This window comes from Mirounga angustirostris, unplaced genomic scaffold, assembly GCF_029215605.1.
Source record: "Mirounga angustirostris isolate CCGP_5_RB_7025 unplaced genomic scaffold, mMirAng1.0.hap1 SCAF_11, whole genome shotgun sequence".
Lineage (NCBI taxonomy): Eukaryota > Metazoa > Chordata > Mammalia > Carnivora > Phocidae > Mirounga > Mirounga angustirostris.
The window spans coordinates 9,922,408-9,941,816 of NW_026991719.1; the positions used below are offsets into that span (position 1 = coordinate 9,922,408).

Consider the following 19,409-nt stretch of genomic DNA (forward strand, 5'->3'; position numbering starts at 1 on the left):
GAATCCTACTACAATAAAGACCATCTGAACTTGAGTATGTAGGTAAGTGAGGATGATGTCCTTCACATCCGTGTTAATGGGTATTTTGTTTAAATTTTTGTAGGTATCAGGTGAAGATCTTTACTATTCTGCAGGTATGAGAAGTGATATTAACTGATTAAAGACCTCTTATTATTTTAGGTTTATCTGTTTCCTTGAGACAGAGAGAGAGTGTGTGTGAGTGGCGAGGGGTGCAAGGGAGAGGGAGAATCTCAAGCACAGGGCCTGCTGGGTAAGGAGCCCAAATTGGGGCTCATTCCCACGATACCTAGATCATGACCTGAGATGAAATCAGGAGTCAGACACTTAATCGACTGAGCCACCCAGGTGCCCTGGACATACATACATAGATACATACATTTATTTATTTATTTATTTGTTTGTTTGTTTGTTTGTTTCTTTGTTAGTTAGTTAGTTATTTTTAAGTACTCTCTGCACCCAACATGGGGCTTGAACTTCGAACTGCGAGATCAAGAATCACATGCTCTACCGACTGAGCCAGCTAGGTGCCCCTAAAGACCTTTCTATATTCAGATATCTGCAAATGTATGATTTCAGGTCTCTTAAGTTTACTTTGTTTTTGGCATGTACTTACTTAGGAGCTTAATTTGTCCCTTATAATACTGATAGGAATAAGACTTGTTTTGTATTCTTGTTTGTAGATAATGTGTACTTGACATAGTAGTGCTAGATGGATTAGCAGATATCCAGGTAATTTATCATACTGTCCTTCACTATTTCATTGACTATGGGATTCCTGCAGGTATACCTTGAAGAGAGGAAGGCGTCTGTTCAGGGATTGACCTTGGAGTTCTGTAAGTATCTAGGTAGTGCTGATGGTTCCTTGAATGATACAGTGACGAGAGGAATTAGCAGGTATAGAGGTAGAATAAGATATGCCCCCCAAATATTTTCTCCAGTGATTTTTTCCCCATACTCCTCAGTACATCACAGTGAGCCTATCAATGGCAGCTCCCATGGAACGTTGTTGAAGTCACAGTAGGTGATGATGTTGGCCTAAGTCACAGCACAGACCCTCTGATCCTCACATACCTAGGGAAATGATGATGGGGTCCCTAACACTTGCTATTACCATGATTTCTTTGCAAGTATTCAGATGAGAAATGATAGATTGCTAACTAACTCTTGAAACCGTGAGTTTTCAGTGTTTAGAGAAAACTCTTGTTTAACTCTGAGTGATGAGGGATTACGCTTATCAGGTATTGTTCAACGTATCGCAACCACAGTAGTGATCATGACAGGTTTGTAGGTGTCCTGTAAAAGTTGTATTACCTGACAGTGGTCTTGACCTTGGAGTACTAGAGATATTCAGGCAGAGTTAATGCTTTTATAATGATGGAAATGACCAAGCTTATTGATAGGTGTCCCGTTAGAATAAGCCATGTCCTTTTACACATATATCATCATGTGTTTTTTAGGTTCCTGTGAAGAGATGATGATGAACCTAACACTAGTCATTGTCTGCGGACATTTCTGTTACCCAGGTAGGTGATGATGTTCACCTTCACCATTTCAAATCATCTGATTTTCACATACCATGTAAGTGTGAATGATGGACTAAACTTGCTTGCCATGTGTTTGTTTGTTTGTTTGTTTTTTCAGATAATCAGGTAAGAAATGATAGAGTCCTTACCAATTCTAATAAGCATGAGTTTATACTTTCCACATGTTAGAGAAAAATGTATGTTTAATCTTGTAAGTATTGAGGAGTCGATCCTGTCTAGGCAATTGTGGTCGAGTGTCACCACAGTGGTAACCATAGGGTTTTGCCAGGTATCCAGTCAAGTAGTGTTCGTCTCTGCTGTCAACACTGTTGACCTCGAGTAGGTGCGAGGATGCGGGTGGAGTTGATGTGTTCCATAATAATGGAAGTGAACAAGGATAGGTGCAGGTGTCTTAGAACAAATTGGATCTTAAACTCATCTGTATGTGTTTCTTCAGGTTCCTGTGAAGAAAGCAGGGTGAACTGAAAATGGTTTTTAACACAAATGTTAAACCAGGTGAGCGTTAATGGTGACTCCTACTACAATAAAGACCATGTGAACTTGAGTATCTATGTAAGTGAGGATGATGTCCTTAACATCTGATTTAATGGGTATTTTTTTTAAATTTTTGTAGGTATCAAGTGAAGATCTTCACTACTATGCAGGTATGAGATGTGATATTAACTGTAAAGACCTCTTATTGTTTTAGGTTTATTTGTTTATTTGAGACAGAGAGATAGTGTGTGTCAGTGGGGAGGGGTGCAGAGGAAGAGGGACAATCTCAAGCACAGGGCCGGCTGGGTAAGGAGCCCAATTTGGGCTCATTCCCACAACCCTAAGACCATGACCTGAGCTGAAATCAAGAGTTAGACGCTTAACTGATTGAGCCACCCAGGTGCCCTGGACATTTATTTATTTATTTATTTATTTATTTATTTAAGATTTTATTTTTAAGTAATCTCTGCACCCAACATGGGGCTTGAACTTACAACCGCGAGATCAAGAATCACATGCTCCACCGACTGAGCCAGCTAGGTGCCCCTAAAGACCTTTCTATATTCAGATATCTACAAATGTATGATTTCAGGTCTCTTAAGTTTACTTTGTTTTTGGCATGTACTTAGTTAGGAACTTTATTTGTCCCTTATATTACTGATAGGAATAAGACTTTTTTTGTATTCTTGTTTGAAGATAATGTGTACTTGACATGGTAGTGCTACATGGATTAGCAGATATCCAGGTAATTTATCATAGTGTCCTTCACTATTTCTTTGACTACAGGAGTACTGCAGGTATACCTTAAAGAGAGGAAGGCGTCTCTTCAAGGATTGACTTTGGAGTTCTGTAAGTATCTAGGTAGTGCTCATGGTTCCTTCAGTGATACAGTGACGAGGGGAATTTGCAGGTATAGAGGTAGAATAAGATATGCCCCGCAAACATTTTCTCCAGTGATTTTTTCCCCATACTCCTCAGTACATCACAGTGAGCCTATCAATGGCAGCTCCCATGGTCGTTGTTGAAGTCACAGTAGGTGGTGATGTGGGCCTAAGTCACAGCACAGACCCTCTGATCCTCAGATACCTAGGTAAGTGATGATTGGGTCCCTAATACTTGCTATTACCATGATTTCTTTGCAAGTATTCAGATGAGAAATGATAGATTGCTAACTAACTCTTGAAACCGTGAGTTTTCAGTGTTTAGAGAAAACTCTTGTTTAACTCTGAGTGAGGAGGGATTACACTTATCAGGGATTGGTCAACGTATCGCAACCACAGTAGTGATCATGACAGGTTTGTAGGTGTCCTGTAAAAGGTGTATTACCTGACAGTGGTCTTGACCTTGGAGTACTAGAGATATTCAGGCAGAAATAATGCTTTCATAATGATGGAAATGAGCAAGTTTATTGATAGGTGCCCCGTTAGAATAAGCCATGTCCTTTTACACGTATATCATCATGTGTTTTTTAGGTTCCTGTAAAGAGATGATGATGAACCTAACACTAGTCATTGTCTGTGGACATTTCTGTTACCCAGGTAGGTGATGATGTTCACCTTCACCATTTCAAATCATCGGATTTTCACATACCAGGTAAGTGTGAATGATGGACTAAACTTGCTTGCCATGTGTTTGTTTGTTTGTTTGTTTTTTCAGATATTCACGTAAGAAATGATAGAGTCCTTTCCAATTCTAATAAGCATGAGTTTATACTTTCCACATGTTAGAGAAAAATGTATGTTTAATCTTGTAAGTATTGAGGAGTCAATCCTCTCTAGGCAATTGTGGTGGAGTGTCACCACAGTGGTAACCATAGGGTTTTGCCAGGTATCCAGTCAAGTAGTGTTCGTCTCTGCTGTCAACACTGTTGACCTCGAGTACGTGCGAGGATGCGGGTCGAGTTGATGTGTTCCATAATAATGGAAGTGAACAAGGATACGTGCAGGTGTCTTAGAACAAATTGGATCTTAAACTCATCTGTATGTGTTTCTTCAGGTCCCTGTGAAGAAAACAGGGTGAACTGAAAATGGTTTTTAACAGAACCTTGCTAGGAACCAGGTGAGCGTTAATGGTGAATCCTACTACAATAAAGACCATCTGATCTTGAGTATCTATGTAAGTGAGGATGATGTCCTTCACATCCGTGTTAATGGGTATTTTTTTAAAATTTTTGTAGGTATCAGGTGAAGATCTTCACTAGTATGCAGTTATGAGATGTGATATTAACTGATTAAAGACCTCTTATTGTTTTAGGTTTATTTGTTTACTTGAGACAGAGAGAGTGTGTGTGTGAGTGGGGAGGGGTGCAGAGGGAGAGGGAGAATCTCAAGCACAGGGCCCGCTGGGTAAGGAGCCCAACTTGGGGCTCATTCTCACGACCCCAAGACCATGACCTGAGCTGAAATCAAGAGTCAGATGCTTAACCGACTGAGCCACCCAGGTGCCCTGGACTTTTATTTATTTATTTATTGATTCATTTATTTATTTATTTATTTATTTGTTAGTTAGTTAGTTATTTTTAAGTACTCTCTGCACCCAACATGGGGCTTGAACTTATAACCGCGAGATCAAGAATCACATGCTCCACCGACTGAGCCAGCTAGGTGCCCCTAAAGACCTTTCTATATTCAGATATCTACAAATGTATGATTTCAGGTCTCTTAAGTTTACTTTGTTTTTGGCATGTACTTAGTTAGGAGCTTCATTTTTCCCTTATAATATTGATAGGAATAAGACTTTTTTTGTATTCTTTTTTGAAGATAATGTGTACTTGACATAGTAGTGCTGGATGGATTAGCAGATATCCAGGTAATTTATCATAGTGTCCTTCACTATTTCATTGACTATGGGATTACTGCAGGTATACCTTGAACAGAGGAGGCGTCTCTTCAAGGATTGACCTTGGAGTTCTGTAAGTATCTATGTAGTGGTCATGGTTCCTTCAGTGATAAAGTGACAGGGGGAATTTGCAGGTATAGAGGTAGAATGAGATATGCCCCGCAAATATTTTCTCCAGTGATTTTTTCCCCATACTCATATCATTACATCACAGTGAGCCTATTTCGGGCAGCTCCCAAGGGACATTTTTGAAGTCACACTAGGTGAAGATGTTGGCCTAAGTCACAGCAGAGACCCTCTGATCCTCAGATACCTAGGTAAGTGATAATGGGGTCCCTAACACTTGCTATTACCATGATTTCTTTGCAAGTATTCAGATGAGAAATGTTAGATTGCTAACTAACTCTTGAAACGGTGAGTTTTCAGTGTTTAGATAAAACTCTTGTTTAACTCTGAGTGATGAGGGGTTACGCTTATCAGGTATTGGTCAACGTATCGCAACCACAGTAGTGATCATGACAGGTTTGTAGGTGTCCTGTAAAAGTTGTATTACCTGACTGTCGTCTTGACCTTGGAGTACTAGAGATATTCAGGCAGAGTTAATGCTTTCATAATGATGGAAATGACCAAGCTTATTAATAGGTGCCCCGTTAGAATAAGCCATGTCCTTTTACACATATATCATCATGTGTTTTTTAGGTTCCTGTGAAGAGATGATGATGAACCTAACACTAGTCATTGTCTGCGGACATTTCTGTTACCCAGGTAGGTGATGATGTTCACCTTCACCATTTCAAATCATCTGATTTTCAGGTAAGTGTGAATGATGGACTAAACTTGCTTGCCATGTGTTTGTTTGTTTCTTTGTTTGTTTTTTCAGATAATCAGGTAAGAAATGATAGAGTCCTTACCAATTCTAATAAGCATGAGTTTATACTTTAATTAGAGAAAAATGTATGTTTAATCTTGTAAGTATTGAGGAGTCGATCCTGTCTAGGCAATTGTGGTGGAGTGTCACCACAGTGGTAACCATAGGGTTTTGCCAGGTATCCAGTCAAGTAGTGTTCGTCTCTGCTGTCAACACTGTTGACCTCGAGTAGGTGCGAGGATGCGGGTCGAGTTGATGTGTTCCATAATAATGGAAGTGAACAAGGATAGGTGCAGGTGTCTTAGAACAAATTGGATCTTTAAGTCATCTGTATGTGTTTCTTCAGGTTCCTGTGAAGAAAACAGGGTGAACTGAAAATGGTTTTTAACACAACCTTGCTAGGAACCAGGTGAGCGTTAATGGTGAATCCTACTACAATAAAGACCATCTGAACTTGAGTATCTAGGTAAGTGAGGATGATGTCCTTAACATCCGTGTTAATGGGTATTTTTTTTAAATTTTTGTAGGTATCAGGTGAAGATCTTCACTAGTATGCAGGTATGAGATGTGATATTAACTGATTAAAGAGCTCTTATTGTTTTAGGTTTATTTGTTTATTTGAGACAGAGAGAGAGTATGTGTGAGTGGGGAGGGGTGCAGAGGGAGAGGGAGAATCTCAAGCACAGGGCTCGCTGGGTAAGGAGCCCACTTTGGGCTCATTCCCGTGACCCTAAGACCATGACCTGAGCTGAAATCAAGATTCAGACGCTTAACTGACTGAGCCACCCAGGTGCCCAGGACATTTATTTATTTATTTATTTATTTATTTATTTAAGATTTTATTTTTAAGTAATCTCTGCACCCAACATGGGGCTTGAACTTACAACCGCGAGATCAAGAATCACATGCTCCACCGACTGAGCCAGCTAGGTGCCCCTAAAGACCTTTCTATATTCAGTATCTACAAATGTATGATTTTAGGTCTCTTAAGTTTCCTTTGTTTTTGGCATGTAGTTAGTTAGGAGCTTCATTTGTCCCTTATAATACTGATAGGAATAAGACTTGTTTTGTATTCTTGTTTGAAGATAATGTGTACTTGACATAGTAGTGCTAGATGGATTAGCAGATATCCAGGTAATTTATCATAGTGTCCTTCACTATTTCATTGACTATGGGATTACTGCAGGTATACCTTGAAGAGAGGAAGGCGTCTCTTCAAGGATTGACCTTGGAGTTCTGTAAGTATCTAGGTAGTGCTCATGGTTCCTTCAATGATACAGTGACGAGGGGAATTTGCAGGTATAGAGGTAGAATAAGATATGCCCCCCAAATATTTTCTCCAGTGATTTTTTTCCCATACTCCTATCAGTGCATCACAGTGAGCCTATCAATGGCAGCTCCCATGGTCGTTGTTGAAGTCACAGTAGGTGATGATGTGGGCCTAAGTCACAGCACAGACCCTCTGATCCTCAGATACCTAGGTAAGTGATGATGGGGTCCCTAACACTTGCTATTACCATGATTTCTTTGCAAGTATTCAGATGAGAAATGTTAGATTGCTAACTAACTCTTGAAACCGTGAGTTTTCAGTGTTTAGAGAAAACTCTTGTTTAACTCTGAGTGATGAGGGATTACACTTATTAAGTATTGGTCAACGTATCGCAACCACAGTAGTGATCATGACATGTTGTAGGTGTCCTGTAAATTTGTATTACCTGACAGTGGTCTTGACCTTGGAGTACTAGAGATATTCAGGCAGAGTTCATGCTTTCATAATGATGGAAATGAGCAAGTTTATTGATAGGTGCCCCGTTAGAATAAGCCATGTCCTTTTACACGTATATCATCATGTGTTTTTTAGGTTCCTGTGAAGAGATGATGATGAACCTAACACTAGTCATTGTCTGCGGACATTTCTGTTACCCAGGTAGTTGATGATGTTCACCTTCACCATTTCAAATCATCTGATTTTCAGGTAAGTGTGAATGATGGACTAAACTTGCTTGCCATGTGTTTGTTTGTTTCTTTGTTTGTTTTTTCAGATAATCAGGTAAGAAATGATAGAGTCCTTACCAATTCTAATAAGCATGAGTTTATACTTTAATTAGAGAAAAATGTATGTTTAATCTTGTAAGTATTGAGGAGTCGATCCTGTCTAGGCAATTGTGGTGGAGTGTCACCACAGTGGTAACCATAGGGTTTTGCCAGGTATCCAGTCATGTAGTGTTCGTCTCTGCTGACAACACTGTTGACCTCGAGTAGGTGCGAGGATGCGGGTGGAGTTGATGTGTTCCATAATAATGGAAGTGAACAAGGATAGGTGCAGGTGTCTTAGAACAAATTGGATCTTAAACTCATCTGTATGTGTTTCTTCAGGTTCCTGTGAAGAAAACAGGGTGAACTGAAAATGGTTTTTAACACAACCTTGCTAGGAACCAGGTGAGCGTTAATGGTGAATCCTACTACAATAAAGACCATCTGAACTTGAGTATCTAGGTACGTGAGGATGATGTCCTTAACATCCGTGTTAATGGGTATTTTTTTTAAATTTTTGTAGGTATCAGGTGAAGATCTTCACTACTATGCAGGTATGAGATGTGATATTAACTGAATAAAGACCTCTTATTATTTTAGGTTTATCTGTTTACTTGAGACAGAGAGAGAGTGTGTGTGAGTGGGGAGGGGTGCAGAGGGAGAGGGAGAATCTCAAGCACAGGGCCCGCTGGGTAAGGAGCCCAACTTGGGGCTCATTCCCACGACACCTAGATCATGACCTGAGCTGAAATCAGGAGTCAGACGCTTAACCGACTGAGCCACCCAGGTGCCCTGGACATAAATACATACATTTATTTATTTATTTATTTATTTATTTGTTTGTTTGTTTGTTTGTTTCTTTGTTAGTTAGTTAGTTATTTTTAAGTACTCTCTGCACCCAACATGGGGCTTGAACTTACAACTGCGAGATCAAGAATCACATGCTCCACCGACTGAGCCAGCTAGGTGCCCCTAAAGACCTTTCTATATTCAGATATCTACAAATGTATGATTTCAGGTCTCTTAAGTTTACTTTGTTTTTGGCATGTACTTAGTTAGGAGCTTCATTTGTCCCTTATAATACTGATAGGAATAAGACTTGTTTTGTATTCTTGTTTGAAGATAATGTGTACTTGACATAGTAGTGCTACATGGATTAGCGGAAATCCAGATAATTTATCATAGTGTCCTTCACTATTTCATTGACTATGGGATTACTGCAGGTATACCTTAAAGAGAGGAAGGCGTCTCTTCGAGGATTGACCTTGGAGTTCTGTAAGTATCTAGGTAGTGCTCATGGTTCCTTCAGTGATAAAGTGAGAAGGGGAATTTGCAGGTATAGAGGTAGAATGAGATATGCCCCGCAAATATTTTCTCCAGTGATTTTTTCCCCATACTCCTATCAGTACATCACAGTGAGCCTATCACGGGCAGCTCCCATGGGACATTGTTGAAGTCACAGTAGGTGATGATGTGGACTTAAGTCACAGCACAGACCCTCTGATCCTCAGATACTTAGGTAAGTGATGATGGGGTCCCTAACACTTTCTATTACCATGATTTCTTTGCAAGTATTCAGATGAGAAATGATAGATTGCTAACTAACTCTTGAAACCGTGAGTTTTCAGTGTTTAGAGAAAACTCTTGTTTAACTCTGAGTGATGAGGGATTACACTTATCAGGGATTGGTCAACGTATCGCAACCACAGTGGTGATCATGACAGGTTTGTAGGTGTCCTGTAAAAGTTGTATTACCTGACAGTGGTCTTGACCTTGGAGTACTAGAGATATTCAGGCAGAGTTAATGCTTTTATAATGATGGAAATGACCAAGCTTACTGATACGTGTCCTGTTAGAATAAGCCATGTCCTTTTACAGATATATCATCATGTGTTTTTTAGGTTCCTGTGAAGAGATGATGATGAACCTAACACTAGTCATTGTCTGCGGACATTTCTGTTACCCAGGTAGGTGATGATGTTCACCTTCACCATTTCAAATCATCTGATTTTCACATACCAGGTAAGTGTGAATGATGGACTAAACTTGCTTGCCATGTGTTTGTTTGTTTGTTTGTTTTTTCAGATAATCAGGTAGGAAATGATAGAGTCCTTACCAATTCTAATAAGCATGAGTTTATACTTTAATTAGAGTAAAATGTATGTTTAATCTTGTAAGTATTGAGGAGTCGATCCTGTCTAGGCAATTGTGGTGGAGTGTCACCACAGTGGTAACCATAGGGTTTTGCCAGGTATCCAGTCAAGTAGTGTTCGTCTCTGCTGTCAACACTGTTGACCTCGAGTAGGTGCGAGGATGCGGGTGGAGTTGATGTGTTCCATAATAATGGAAGTGAACAAGGATAGGTGCAGGTGTCTTAGAACAAATTGGATCTTAAACTCATCTGTATGTGTTTCTTCAGGTTCCTGTGAAGAAAACAGGATGAACTGAAAATGGTTTTTAACACAACCTTGCTAGGAACCAGGTGAGCGTTAATGGTGAATCCTACTACAATAAAGACCATCTGAACTTGAGTATCTAGGTAAGTGAGGATGATGTCCTTAACATCCGTGTTAATGGGTATTTTTTTTAAATTTTTGTAGGTATCAGGTGAAGATCTTCACTAGTATGCAGGTATGAGATGTGATATTAACTGATTAAAGAGCTCTTATTGTTTTAGGTTTATTTGTTTATTTGAGACAGAGAGAGAGTATGTGTGAGTGGGGAGGGGTGCAGAGGGAGAGGGAGAATCTCAAGCACAGGGCTCGCTGGGTAAGGAGCCCACTTTGGGCTCATTCCCATGACCCTAAGACCATGACCTGAGCTGAAATCAAGATTCAGACGCTTAACTGACTGAGCCACCCAGGTGCCCAGGACATTTATTTATTTATTTATTTATTTATTTATTTATTTAAGATTTTATTTTTAAGTAATCTCTGCACCCAACATGGGGCTTGAACTTACAACCGCGAGATCAAGAATCACATGCTCCACCGACTGAGCCAGCTAGGTGCCCCTAAAGACCTTTCTATATTCAGATATCTACAAATGTATGATTTTAGGTCTCTTAAGTTTCCTTTGTTTTTGGCATGTAGTTAGTTAGGAGCTTCATTTGTCCCTTATAATACTGATAGGAATAAGACTTGTTTTGTATTCTTGTGTGAAGATAATGTGTACTTGACATAGTAGTGCTAGATGGATTAGCAGATATCCAGGTAATTTATCATAGTGTCCTTCACTATTTCATTGACTATGGGATTACTGCAGGTATACCTTGAAGAGAGGAAGGCGTCTCTTCAAGGATTGACCTTGGAGTTCTGTAAGTATCTAGGTAGTGCTCATGGTTCCTTCAATGATACAGTGACGAGGGGAATTTGCAGGTATAGAGGTAGAATAAGATATGCCCCCCAAATATTTTCTCCAGTGATTTTTTTCCCATACTCCTATCAGTGCATCACAGTGAGCCTATCAATGGCAGCTCCCATGGTCGTTGTTGAAGTCACAGTAGGTGATGATGTGGGCCTAAGTCACAGCACAGACCCTCTGATCCTCAGATACCTAGGTAAGTGATGATGGGGTCCCTAACACTTGCTATTACCATCATTTCTTTGCAAGTATTCAGATGAGAAATGATAGATTGCTAACTAACTCTTGAAACCGTGAGTTTTCAGTGTGTAGAGAAAACTCTTGTTTAACTCTGAGTGATGAGGGATTACACTTATTAGGTATTGGTCAACGTATCGCAACCACAGTAGTGATCATGACATGTTGTAGGTGTCCTGTAAATTTGTATCACCTGACAGTGGTCTTGACCTTGGAGTACTAGAGATATTCAGGCAGAGTTAATGCTTTCATAATGATGGAAATGACCAATCTTTTTGATAGGTGCCCCGTTAGAATAAGCCATGTCCTTTTACACGTATATCATCATGTGTTTTTTAGGTTCCCTTAAAGAGATGATGATGAACCTAACACTAGTCATTGTCTGCGGACATTTCTGTTACCCAGGTAGGTGATGATGTTCACCTTCACCATTTCAAATCATCTGATCTTCACATATCAAATAACTATCATTGATCGACTAAACTTGCTTGCTCTGTGTGTTTTTTTTTTTTATATAATCAGGTAAGAAATGATAGTATTTTACCATTTGTAGTGACCATGCTCTTCTGTTTCTATTTCAGAGAAAATACATATTTCTTTATGTGAGTAATAGGCGAATTATGCCGTGAATACCCATAATCGTGGAGTGGTGTGTTATGGTAGTAATGTTGGTGTTTTCCCATGTGAGCAGGAAAGAGATGATGGTGTATCTATCTTTGGCATGGACATTGAAGTATTGTAACAATCCAGAAAGTTCTGATGGGTCCTGCAGTGTTGGCAATGAACAGGATTATTTGCAGTATCCTTCTAGGAGCAAAGAAGGGTCTGTAGATACATTTTTCACAGAGTGTTGTTTAAATTACCATCCAGAGGTAATGGTAATTTTTAGAATGATCATTGATTGGACATTGCTTGTATTCAGGTAAGTGATGATATCGGCTTTTGGCACCCTACAAATTGATTTTCAAGTATTTATGTAAATGTAGGTGGTGTTCCTTACTGTTCTGTTATCATGTTTCAATGCAGGTATGCAGTTAAGAAATGATACTCTCCCAATTAATGCTAGTAAGTATATGCCCTTTTATTTATTTTTTAAATTTAGATACATTGTGTATTTAACGTTAGTACTGATAAAGGGATATGCAGATCCAGGTAACTTCTACTGTTGCACGTCAAGTATTGACCATGAGATTTCTACCAGTACTCATAGAAGACAAGTTAGTATGTCTAACAGTGGTGTTGACCTTAAAGTTCTGCCAAAATCCATGTGGTGTTATGCTGCCCTTAATGATGGAAGTGACCAAGATTATTTGCAAATGTACTATTTCTTTCTGCGGGTAGACAAGTTGTATCTTGCAACAACACATTTTTTGAGCGTGTTTCTCAAGGTTCTGTGCAGTCATGACATCACAGTGAAGCAGACAGTGGTTGTCAGGGGGAGCTTGCTGGTAACCAGGCACGTGATAAAGTGGGTCTTATCTCAGTTCAGAAATCTGATCTTCAGCTATCTAAGTGAGTGAGGATGGTGTCTCTAACACAGTGTACCACACTTTTTTGGTAAGTTTCCTGTTAAGTTCATTGCTAGTTTACAGATATGGTGTGACATTAACTCATTAGATACATTCACTTTTTATATTAGAAAAAGTTTATTGGGCCCTGTGAGTGTTGAAGGATAACACCTATCCAGCTATTTATCATGGTGTCTTCCCCCACAGTACTACCCATGGGTTTTCTGTAGGTGTCCAGTGAAGTAAGGCTGATTTTATCTGACATCAGTGTTGATGATCTTTGATTACTGAAAATACCCAGGTAGAGTTGGTGTGTCCCATAATGATGGAGCGACCAGGTTATTTACAGATACCTTGCTAGAAAAAAGTTGTTTTCTTTAACATAGATCTCATCATGTCTGAACAGCAACCTGAAAAAGACATCGGTGTGCACCTAGCATTGATGTTAATGGCAGACATTGCTGGTATGTTTCCAGGTAAGCAAGGTTGTGGGCCTAAACCACAGCATAGGCCATCTGATCTCCAGATATCTAGGTAAGTGATGATGGTGTCTCTAAGAGTTGTTACCATGATTTCTTTGCAGGTATTCAGGTAAGAATTGATAGTCCTTACTAATTCTACTAATTCTAGTCCTTACTAATTACTATTTTAGGAAAGATTTTTGCTTAACCTGGGAGTGATGAGGGATTGCCATACTGAGGTAATTAATATTATGTCCTCAACCACAGCAGTAACCAACAATTTTGCAGGTGTCCTATGAAGAAGTACTGTCTTATCTGGTGATGATTTTGACCTTGGAGTACTACAAGTGTTCAGGTAGAGTTGATATGTCTCATAATGATAAAGTGACCAAGGTTATTTACAGGTGTCCTGGTAGAACAAGTTGTGTTCCTTTACACATATATCATGTGTTTTTCAGGGTCCTGTTAAAAGACTTCAGTTAATCTGATGATGGTCATTAAGGTGGAGACATTTCTGGTATTCAGGTATCTGATGAGGTGTACTTTCACTACATCAGACCCTCTGATCTTCGTGAGTCTACTTCCATTAAAATTTGTTGATTGCTTGAACTTGTTTTACCATGTGGGTTTTTTTTAAGGCATTCAGGCAGAAATGATAGTGTTTTTACCAATTCTAGCAAACCTGTTGTCCTACTTTTTTATATTTTAGAGGAAATTTACATATAACCATGTGAATATTTAGCAGTTCATGGGTATTCATGGAATAAACAGTTGTGGGTCACACAAGTTACCATGGTATTTTTGTAGGTGAGCAATCAAAACATGATGGCAATGGCATAGACCTTGGAGTACTGCAAGATCCCAGGTAGAGTTGATGGGTCCTACAATGATGTAAGTGCCCAAGATTACTTCCATGACCTGGTAGAGAGGGTATTCTGTAGACCCATTTGTCACAGTGTGTTTTTCAAGTTCCTGTCAAGAAATCATGGTGAACCTCATAATGATCAATTATTGGACTTTGCTTTTATCCAGGTAAGTGATGATGTAGGCCTCAAACACCCTAGAAACAATCTAACCATCTGATATGTGGGTAAGTGTGGATGGATTTCCCAACTTTTTTGTGACTATGTTTTTGTTTTTACAGGTATTCAGGTAAGAAATGATACAGTCCCAACAAATGCTAGTAACCATGCTAATAATTATTTAAAGTTTAGATGTAATGTGTGTTTAACCCTAGTGGTAACAGAGGGATATGCAGGCGTCCAGGTAAGTTATCCTACTGTTCCACCCCGCAGTATTGAGCAGGAATTTTTTTACAGGTACTCAGGAGATGATGGTTTCTCTAACAGTGGTGTTGACCTTGAAGTTCTAGTTATGCCAAGATCCAAGTAGTGTTGATGGGTTTTCTAATGATGGAAATAACCAGTGTTAATTATATTATTTTCTTTTCCCCAGGTGAAACAACTTTTGTCTTTTTTATAGGTGTATAAACTATTAATAGACAAGGCCTACAGATTTATTTCTTCTTGGACACCCCCATAGTATGGCTGTGGTGGCCTGTGGTCTTGGTGTGCTGGCCTCGGACACAAATTCCCCAGAAGTGGCACAGCCCTCTGTGGGCCCAAATCTTCTTTAGTCACTCCAGGTCTTCATGAAGTTCGTTGTCCAGACCATTGGCCAGGACCTGGCTATATTTTCCATTCTTCACGTCCTTTTGTCTGTTCGAAAACCAGTTTGGGATCTTACACTGGCATGGATTCTGCATGTGTAATGGTGATCACCCATTCCACCTCACCCTCAGGGAGCTCTCATGCCCTCTTTGTGAAATAGGTGTCTGTAACACCACGTGAGCATATCTTCACCCCACACCCTGAGTTGCCTTTGATGGCAAAGGCTCTTTTCTGCTGCCCATCAATATTGGTGTTGAGTACTCGGAAAATGTGCTGGAACTTCTCAGGGATCACTAGGGACGTGACGGCAGCCCCGGCAGCAGCGTGTAGGCCCCCTGTAGAAGAGCAAGACAACTTTTGTCTTAAACATACTTGTTAGTTGTGTTTTTTCAGGTTATGGTGGTTAGTCCTGTTACAGTGAACCTAGAAATGCTCATTAATGGGACCCTGCTCATAACCTGGTACGTGATATTGTGGATGTTACACCATAGTTGAGCTCACCTGTTCTTCAGATGTCTCAGTAAGTGAGGATGGTGTCCCGAACACAGTGTTAGCATGTTTTTTCTGCAGATATCATGCTGAAGTCTTTGTTGTTGTACAGGTATGAGATGCTCTCACATTAACTCACTAGACCTTCATATTTTCAGGTATGTATGTAATTAATGATGTTTTGAATAGTCTTATATTACCCATATTTCTGGCTTGTATGCAGTAAGATTAATTTGTCCCTCACAATACGAGTAAGCACAACATTTTACAGTATTCTTGTTCAGAGATTGTGTTTCATACACTCCTACTGATAAAAGGATAAGCCGGTATCCAGATATTCTATCATATTGTCCACAATATTAAACATGAAACTTTTACAGGTATCTCTTTAAGAGAAGAAGATATCTCCTACCAGGGTTTAGTCTTGGACTGCTGCAAGTATCCAGATGGTGGTGACGAGTCTCAAAAGGATGCCCTTGACCAATGGAAACTGCAATAGACCTGGCAGAACAAGACATGTACTGAACACATTTTCCACATGGTGTTTTTCAGGTTTATGTGAAGACCTCCTGATTAATAGGCTCCCCTATCATATTTAATGAGGCATATAGAGGTATCAAGGTAAGTGCCGATATGGGCCTAAACCACAGCACTCTCTTTCTGATCCTACTATGTAGGTAAGTGATTGTGTTCCTGACACTTCTTGTTACTATGATTTTGTTGCTGGTATTCAGGTAAGAAATGATAGAGTCCTTACCAAATCTAGTGACCATGACTTTACACTTTTTACATTTTAGAGATAACTTATGTTTAACTCTGTGATTGTATCTATGATTGTATCTATAATTTAGGATAACTTATGTTTAATCCTTGATTGTATCTATAATTGTCAAGGAGTTCCCAAGCCAGTAGTAACCACAGTAATTTTGCAGGAGTCCAATGAAAACATGATGGTCTCTTCTGACAAAGGCGTTGATCTGAATTAATGCAAGTATCAATGTGTTCCATGATGTGTTCCATAATAACGGAAGTGAAAAGGATTATTAGCAGGTGCTCTGGTGGAACAAGTTGTGTATTTAAACACATTTGTCCTATCTGTTTTTTCAGGTTCTTGTCAAGAAAACCCAGTGGACCTAAAAATATTCATTAACGGAACCTTGCTCTTAACCTGGTAAGTGATAAAGTGGGTTCTGCCACAATCCAGACAGTCTGATCTTCAATATGAAGGTAGGCGAGGGTGGTGTCATCAACACTGGTGTTACCATGTTTGTTTGCAGGTATCCTGTTAAGGTCGTTGTTAGTATACAGGTACGAGATGATATGACATTATCTTATTAGAGACATTTCTTATTTCCAGGTATCTATGTAATTAATGTTTGAGACTCTTATATTTATGTTATTTTTGCCATGTATTCTGTTAAGAAATTAACGTGTCCCTAATAACACTAGTAAGAATGTGATTTTTTGTATTCTTGTTTAGAGATACTGTGTATTTAACACTAGGAGTGACAGAGAGATCCGGGTATTCTGTTGCATAGTCTATCATAGCATTATTGACCATGGAATTTTTGCAGGAGGTATCCATCAAGAGAGGAAGGTATGTCCTCAGCTTTCACCTGCGAGTTCCACAAGCAACGAAGAGAAATTGCAGGTGTAGTAGAAGGATTTATTCTCCACAATGTGGTTTTCAGGTTCATGTCAGGACATTATGATAAGCCCATTATTGGTAGATAACATGGGACATAGCTGGTGTCAAGGTCAGTGACGAAGTGGGCCTAAACCCACAGCACAGGCCATCTTAACTTTCTTACACATACAAGTAAGTAGTATTAGTTTGCCTAAACTTCTGGTCGCCATATTTTTCTCGCTTGCCGTTTGTTTGTTTAGGTATTTAAGTTTAGAAACAATAGTATCCTTATCAATACAAGTAACCATGTACCTTTCTTTATTTCAGAGAAAATTTGTTTAACCCTGGGAGTTTTGAGTGATTTATGGGTATCCACATAATGATTACGGACTTCCGTGGCACAATAGCAACCGTGTGTTACTTAACAGCAGTTAGGAGGTGACGGTGTTTTTAACAGTGGTGCAGACCTTGGAGTACCGCAGGTATCCAGGCAGAGATGAGGTTATTTGGAGGTGTCCTGGTGGGAAATAAGTGTCCATAGACACACTTGTCACGGTGTGGTTTTCAGGTTCCTGTCAAGAGATGTGGTGAACTTCATAATAATTTTTATTAGCAACATTGCTGATTGCCGTAAGTGATGATATTTCTCAAGCATCCCCACAGACCTTCTGATAGCATCACTACCATTGTGTAACCATGGTTTTGTTTTGGGTTTTTTTGAGCAGGTATTCAGGTAAAAATAGTATCTCAAACAATGCTAGTAAGCATTAGCTCTTACAGGATTAAGGCTCAGTTGGTGGAGCACGCGACTCTTGATCTCGGGTTGTGAGTTCAAGCCCCATGTTGGGCCTAGAGCTTCCTTAAAAAAAAGATTAATTAAAAAAAAAAAACCCAGAGTTTATATATAATGTGTGTCTAACATAGACTGAGATCTATGCAGGTAAGTCATCTAGGTTCCACACCACAGTATTGACCATAAGATTTTTCCAGGTGATCAGTCAAGAGGTGCTGATGTCTCCCATATCTGTGTTTACCTTGAAGTTCTGCCAGGATCCAGGTGACGTTGATGGTTCCCTCAGTGAGGGAATGGACCAAAAGTACCTACAGGTGCCCTGGCAGGACGAGTTGTTGCCTTATACACATTTGCTGCACCTCTTTATTTTAGATTCCTGTCTAGCAATCACTCCAAACAGAACAATGGTCATTAACAAAATCTTGTTAGGAACCAGTTAAGTGCTAAAGAGAGTTTTACTACAGTTAAGAGCATCTAATCTTCAGATTATCAAGGCAAGTGAGAATGATGTCTCTAACATTTGTGTTACCGTCTTTTTTCAGATAAACTGTTAAGGTTTTGCTAGTAATCAGGTGTGAGATGATGTGACATTAAGTCCGAGAGACATTATATTCAGAAATCTGTGTGACGAATGATATTGTTCAGGTTCTAATAGTAACCTGATGTTAGGCATGTATACAGTTAAGAAATTGTCCCTAACAATTAGTTAGTATGCCTGAGAATTTATGACTGTTGAGAGATAGAGGGTTTTGGACTGATGGAGGGACTTTCAGATAGCCAGGTCTTTATCGTATTGTCCATCACTGTGTTACTAACCATGGGATTTCTGCAGGCATTCCTTTAAGAGAGGAAGATTGCTCTTACTTGGGGCTGACCTCAGAGTTTTGCAAGTATTCAGGCATTGTTGATGGGTCCTGAAGTAATACAAAGGACCAAGGGAATTTGCAGCTGTCTGTTAGAATGAAATTGTACCAGACACATTTGCCACAGTGTGTTTTTCAGCTTCCTGTGAAGACATCATGATGAACCCAGCAGTGGGCATCAGCAAGGAGCATTTTGCCAGTATGCAGATAGGATCATCTCCACATAGCGAGGTAAGTGATGATACGATTTCTTGTTGCCATTATATTTTTGCAGCTGTTGAGGTAAGAGATGATGTAGCCCTTACTAGTAATAAAAACAACAAATTTTCACTTTTATATTTAGAGAAAATGTATAACCTTGTTAGCGTTAAGGGATTGCACTCAGACAGGTGATTGTCATGAGTTCACACCCCAGTAGTACCCACAGAATTTGGCAGATGTCCGGTCAAGTAATGATGGTCTTTCCTGACAACGGTGTTGACCTGAGTAATGGAAGTTCCTAGATAGAGTTGATGTGTTCCATGGTAATGGGAGTGAAAACGTTGTGTTTAGGTGTCCCCGTAGAATAATTTACATTTCAAACACATTGCTGCTGGTGCTTTTTCAGGTTATTGTCGGG

The 19,409-nt window shown here is 39.5% G+C and overlaps 1 pseudogene; it reads right to left on the reverse strand.

Moving 5' to 3' along the window:
- Window positions 1-14,864: 14,864 nt before the first annotated feature.
- LOC123843369 (small ribosomal subunit protein uS13-like) lies at window positions 14,865-16,025 on the reverse strand (annotated as a pseudogene).
- Between the last annotated feature and the right edge of the window lie 3,384 nt (window positions 16,026-19,409).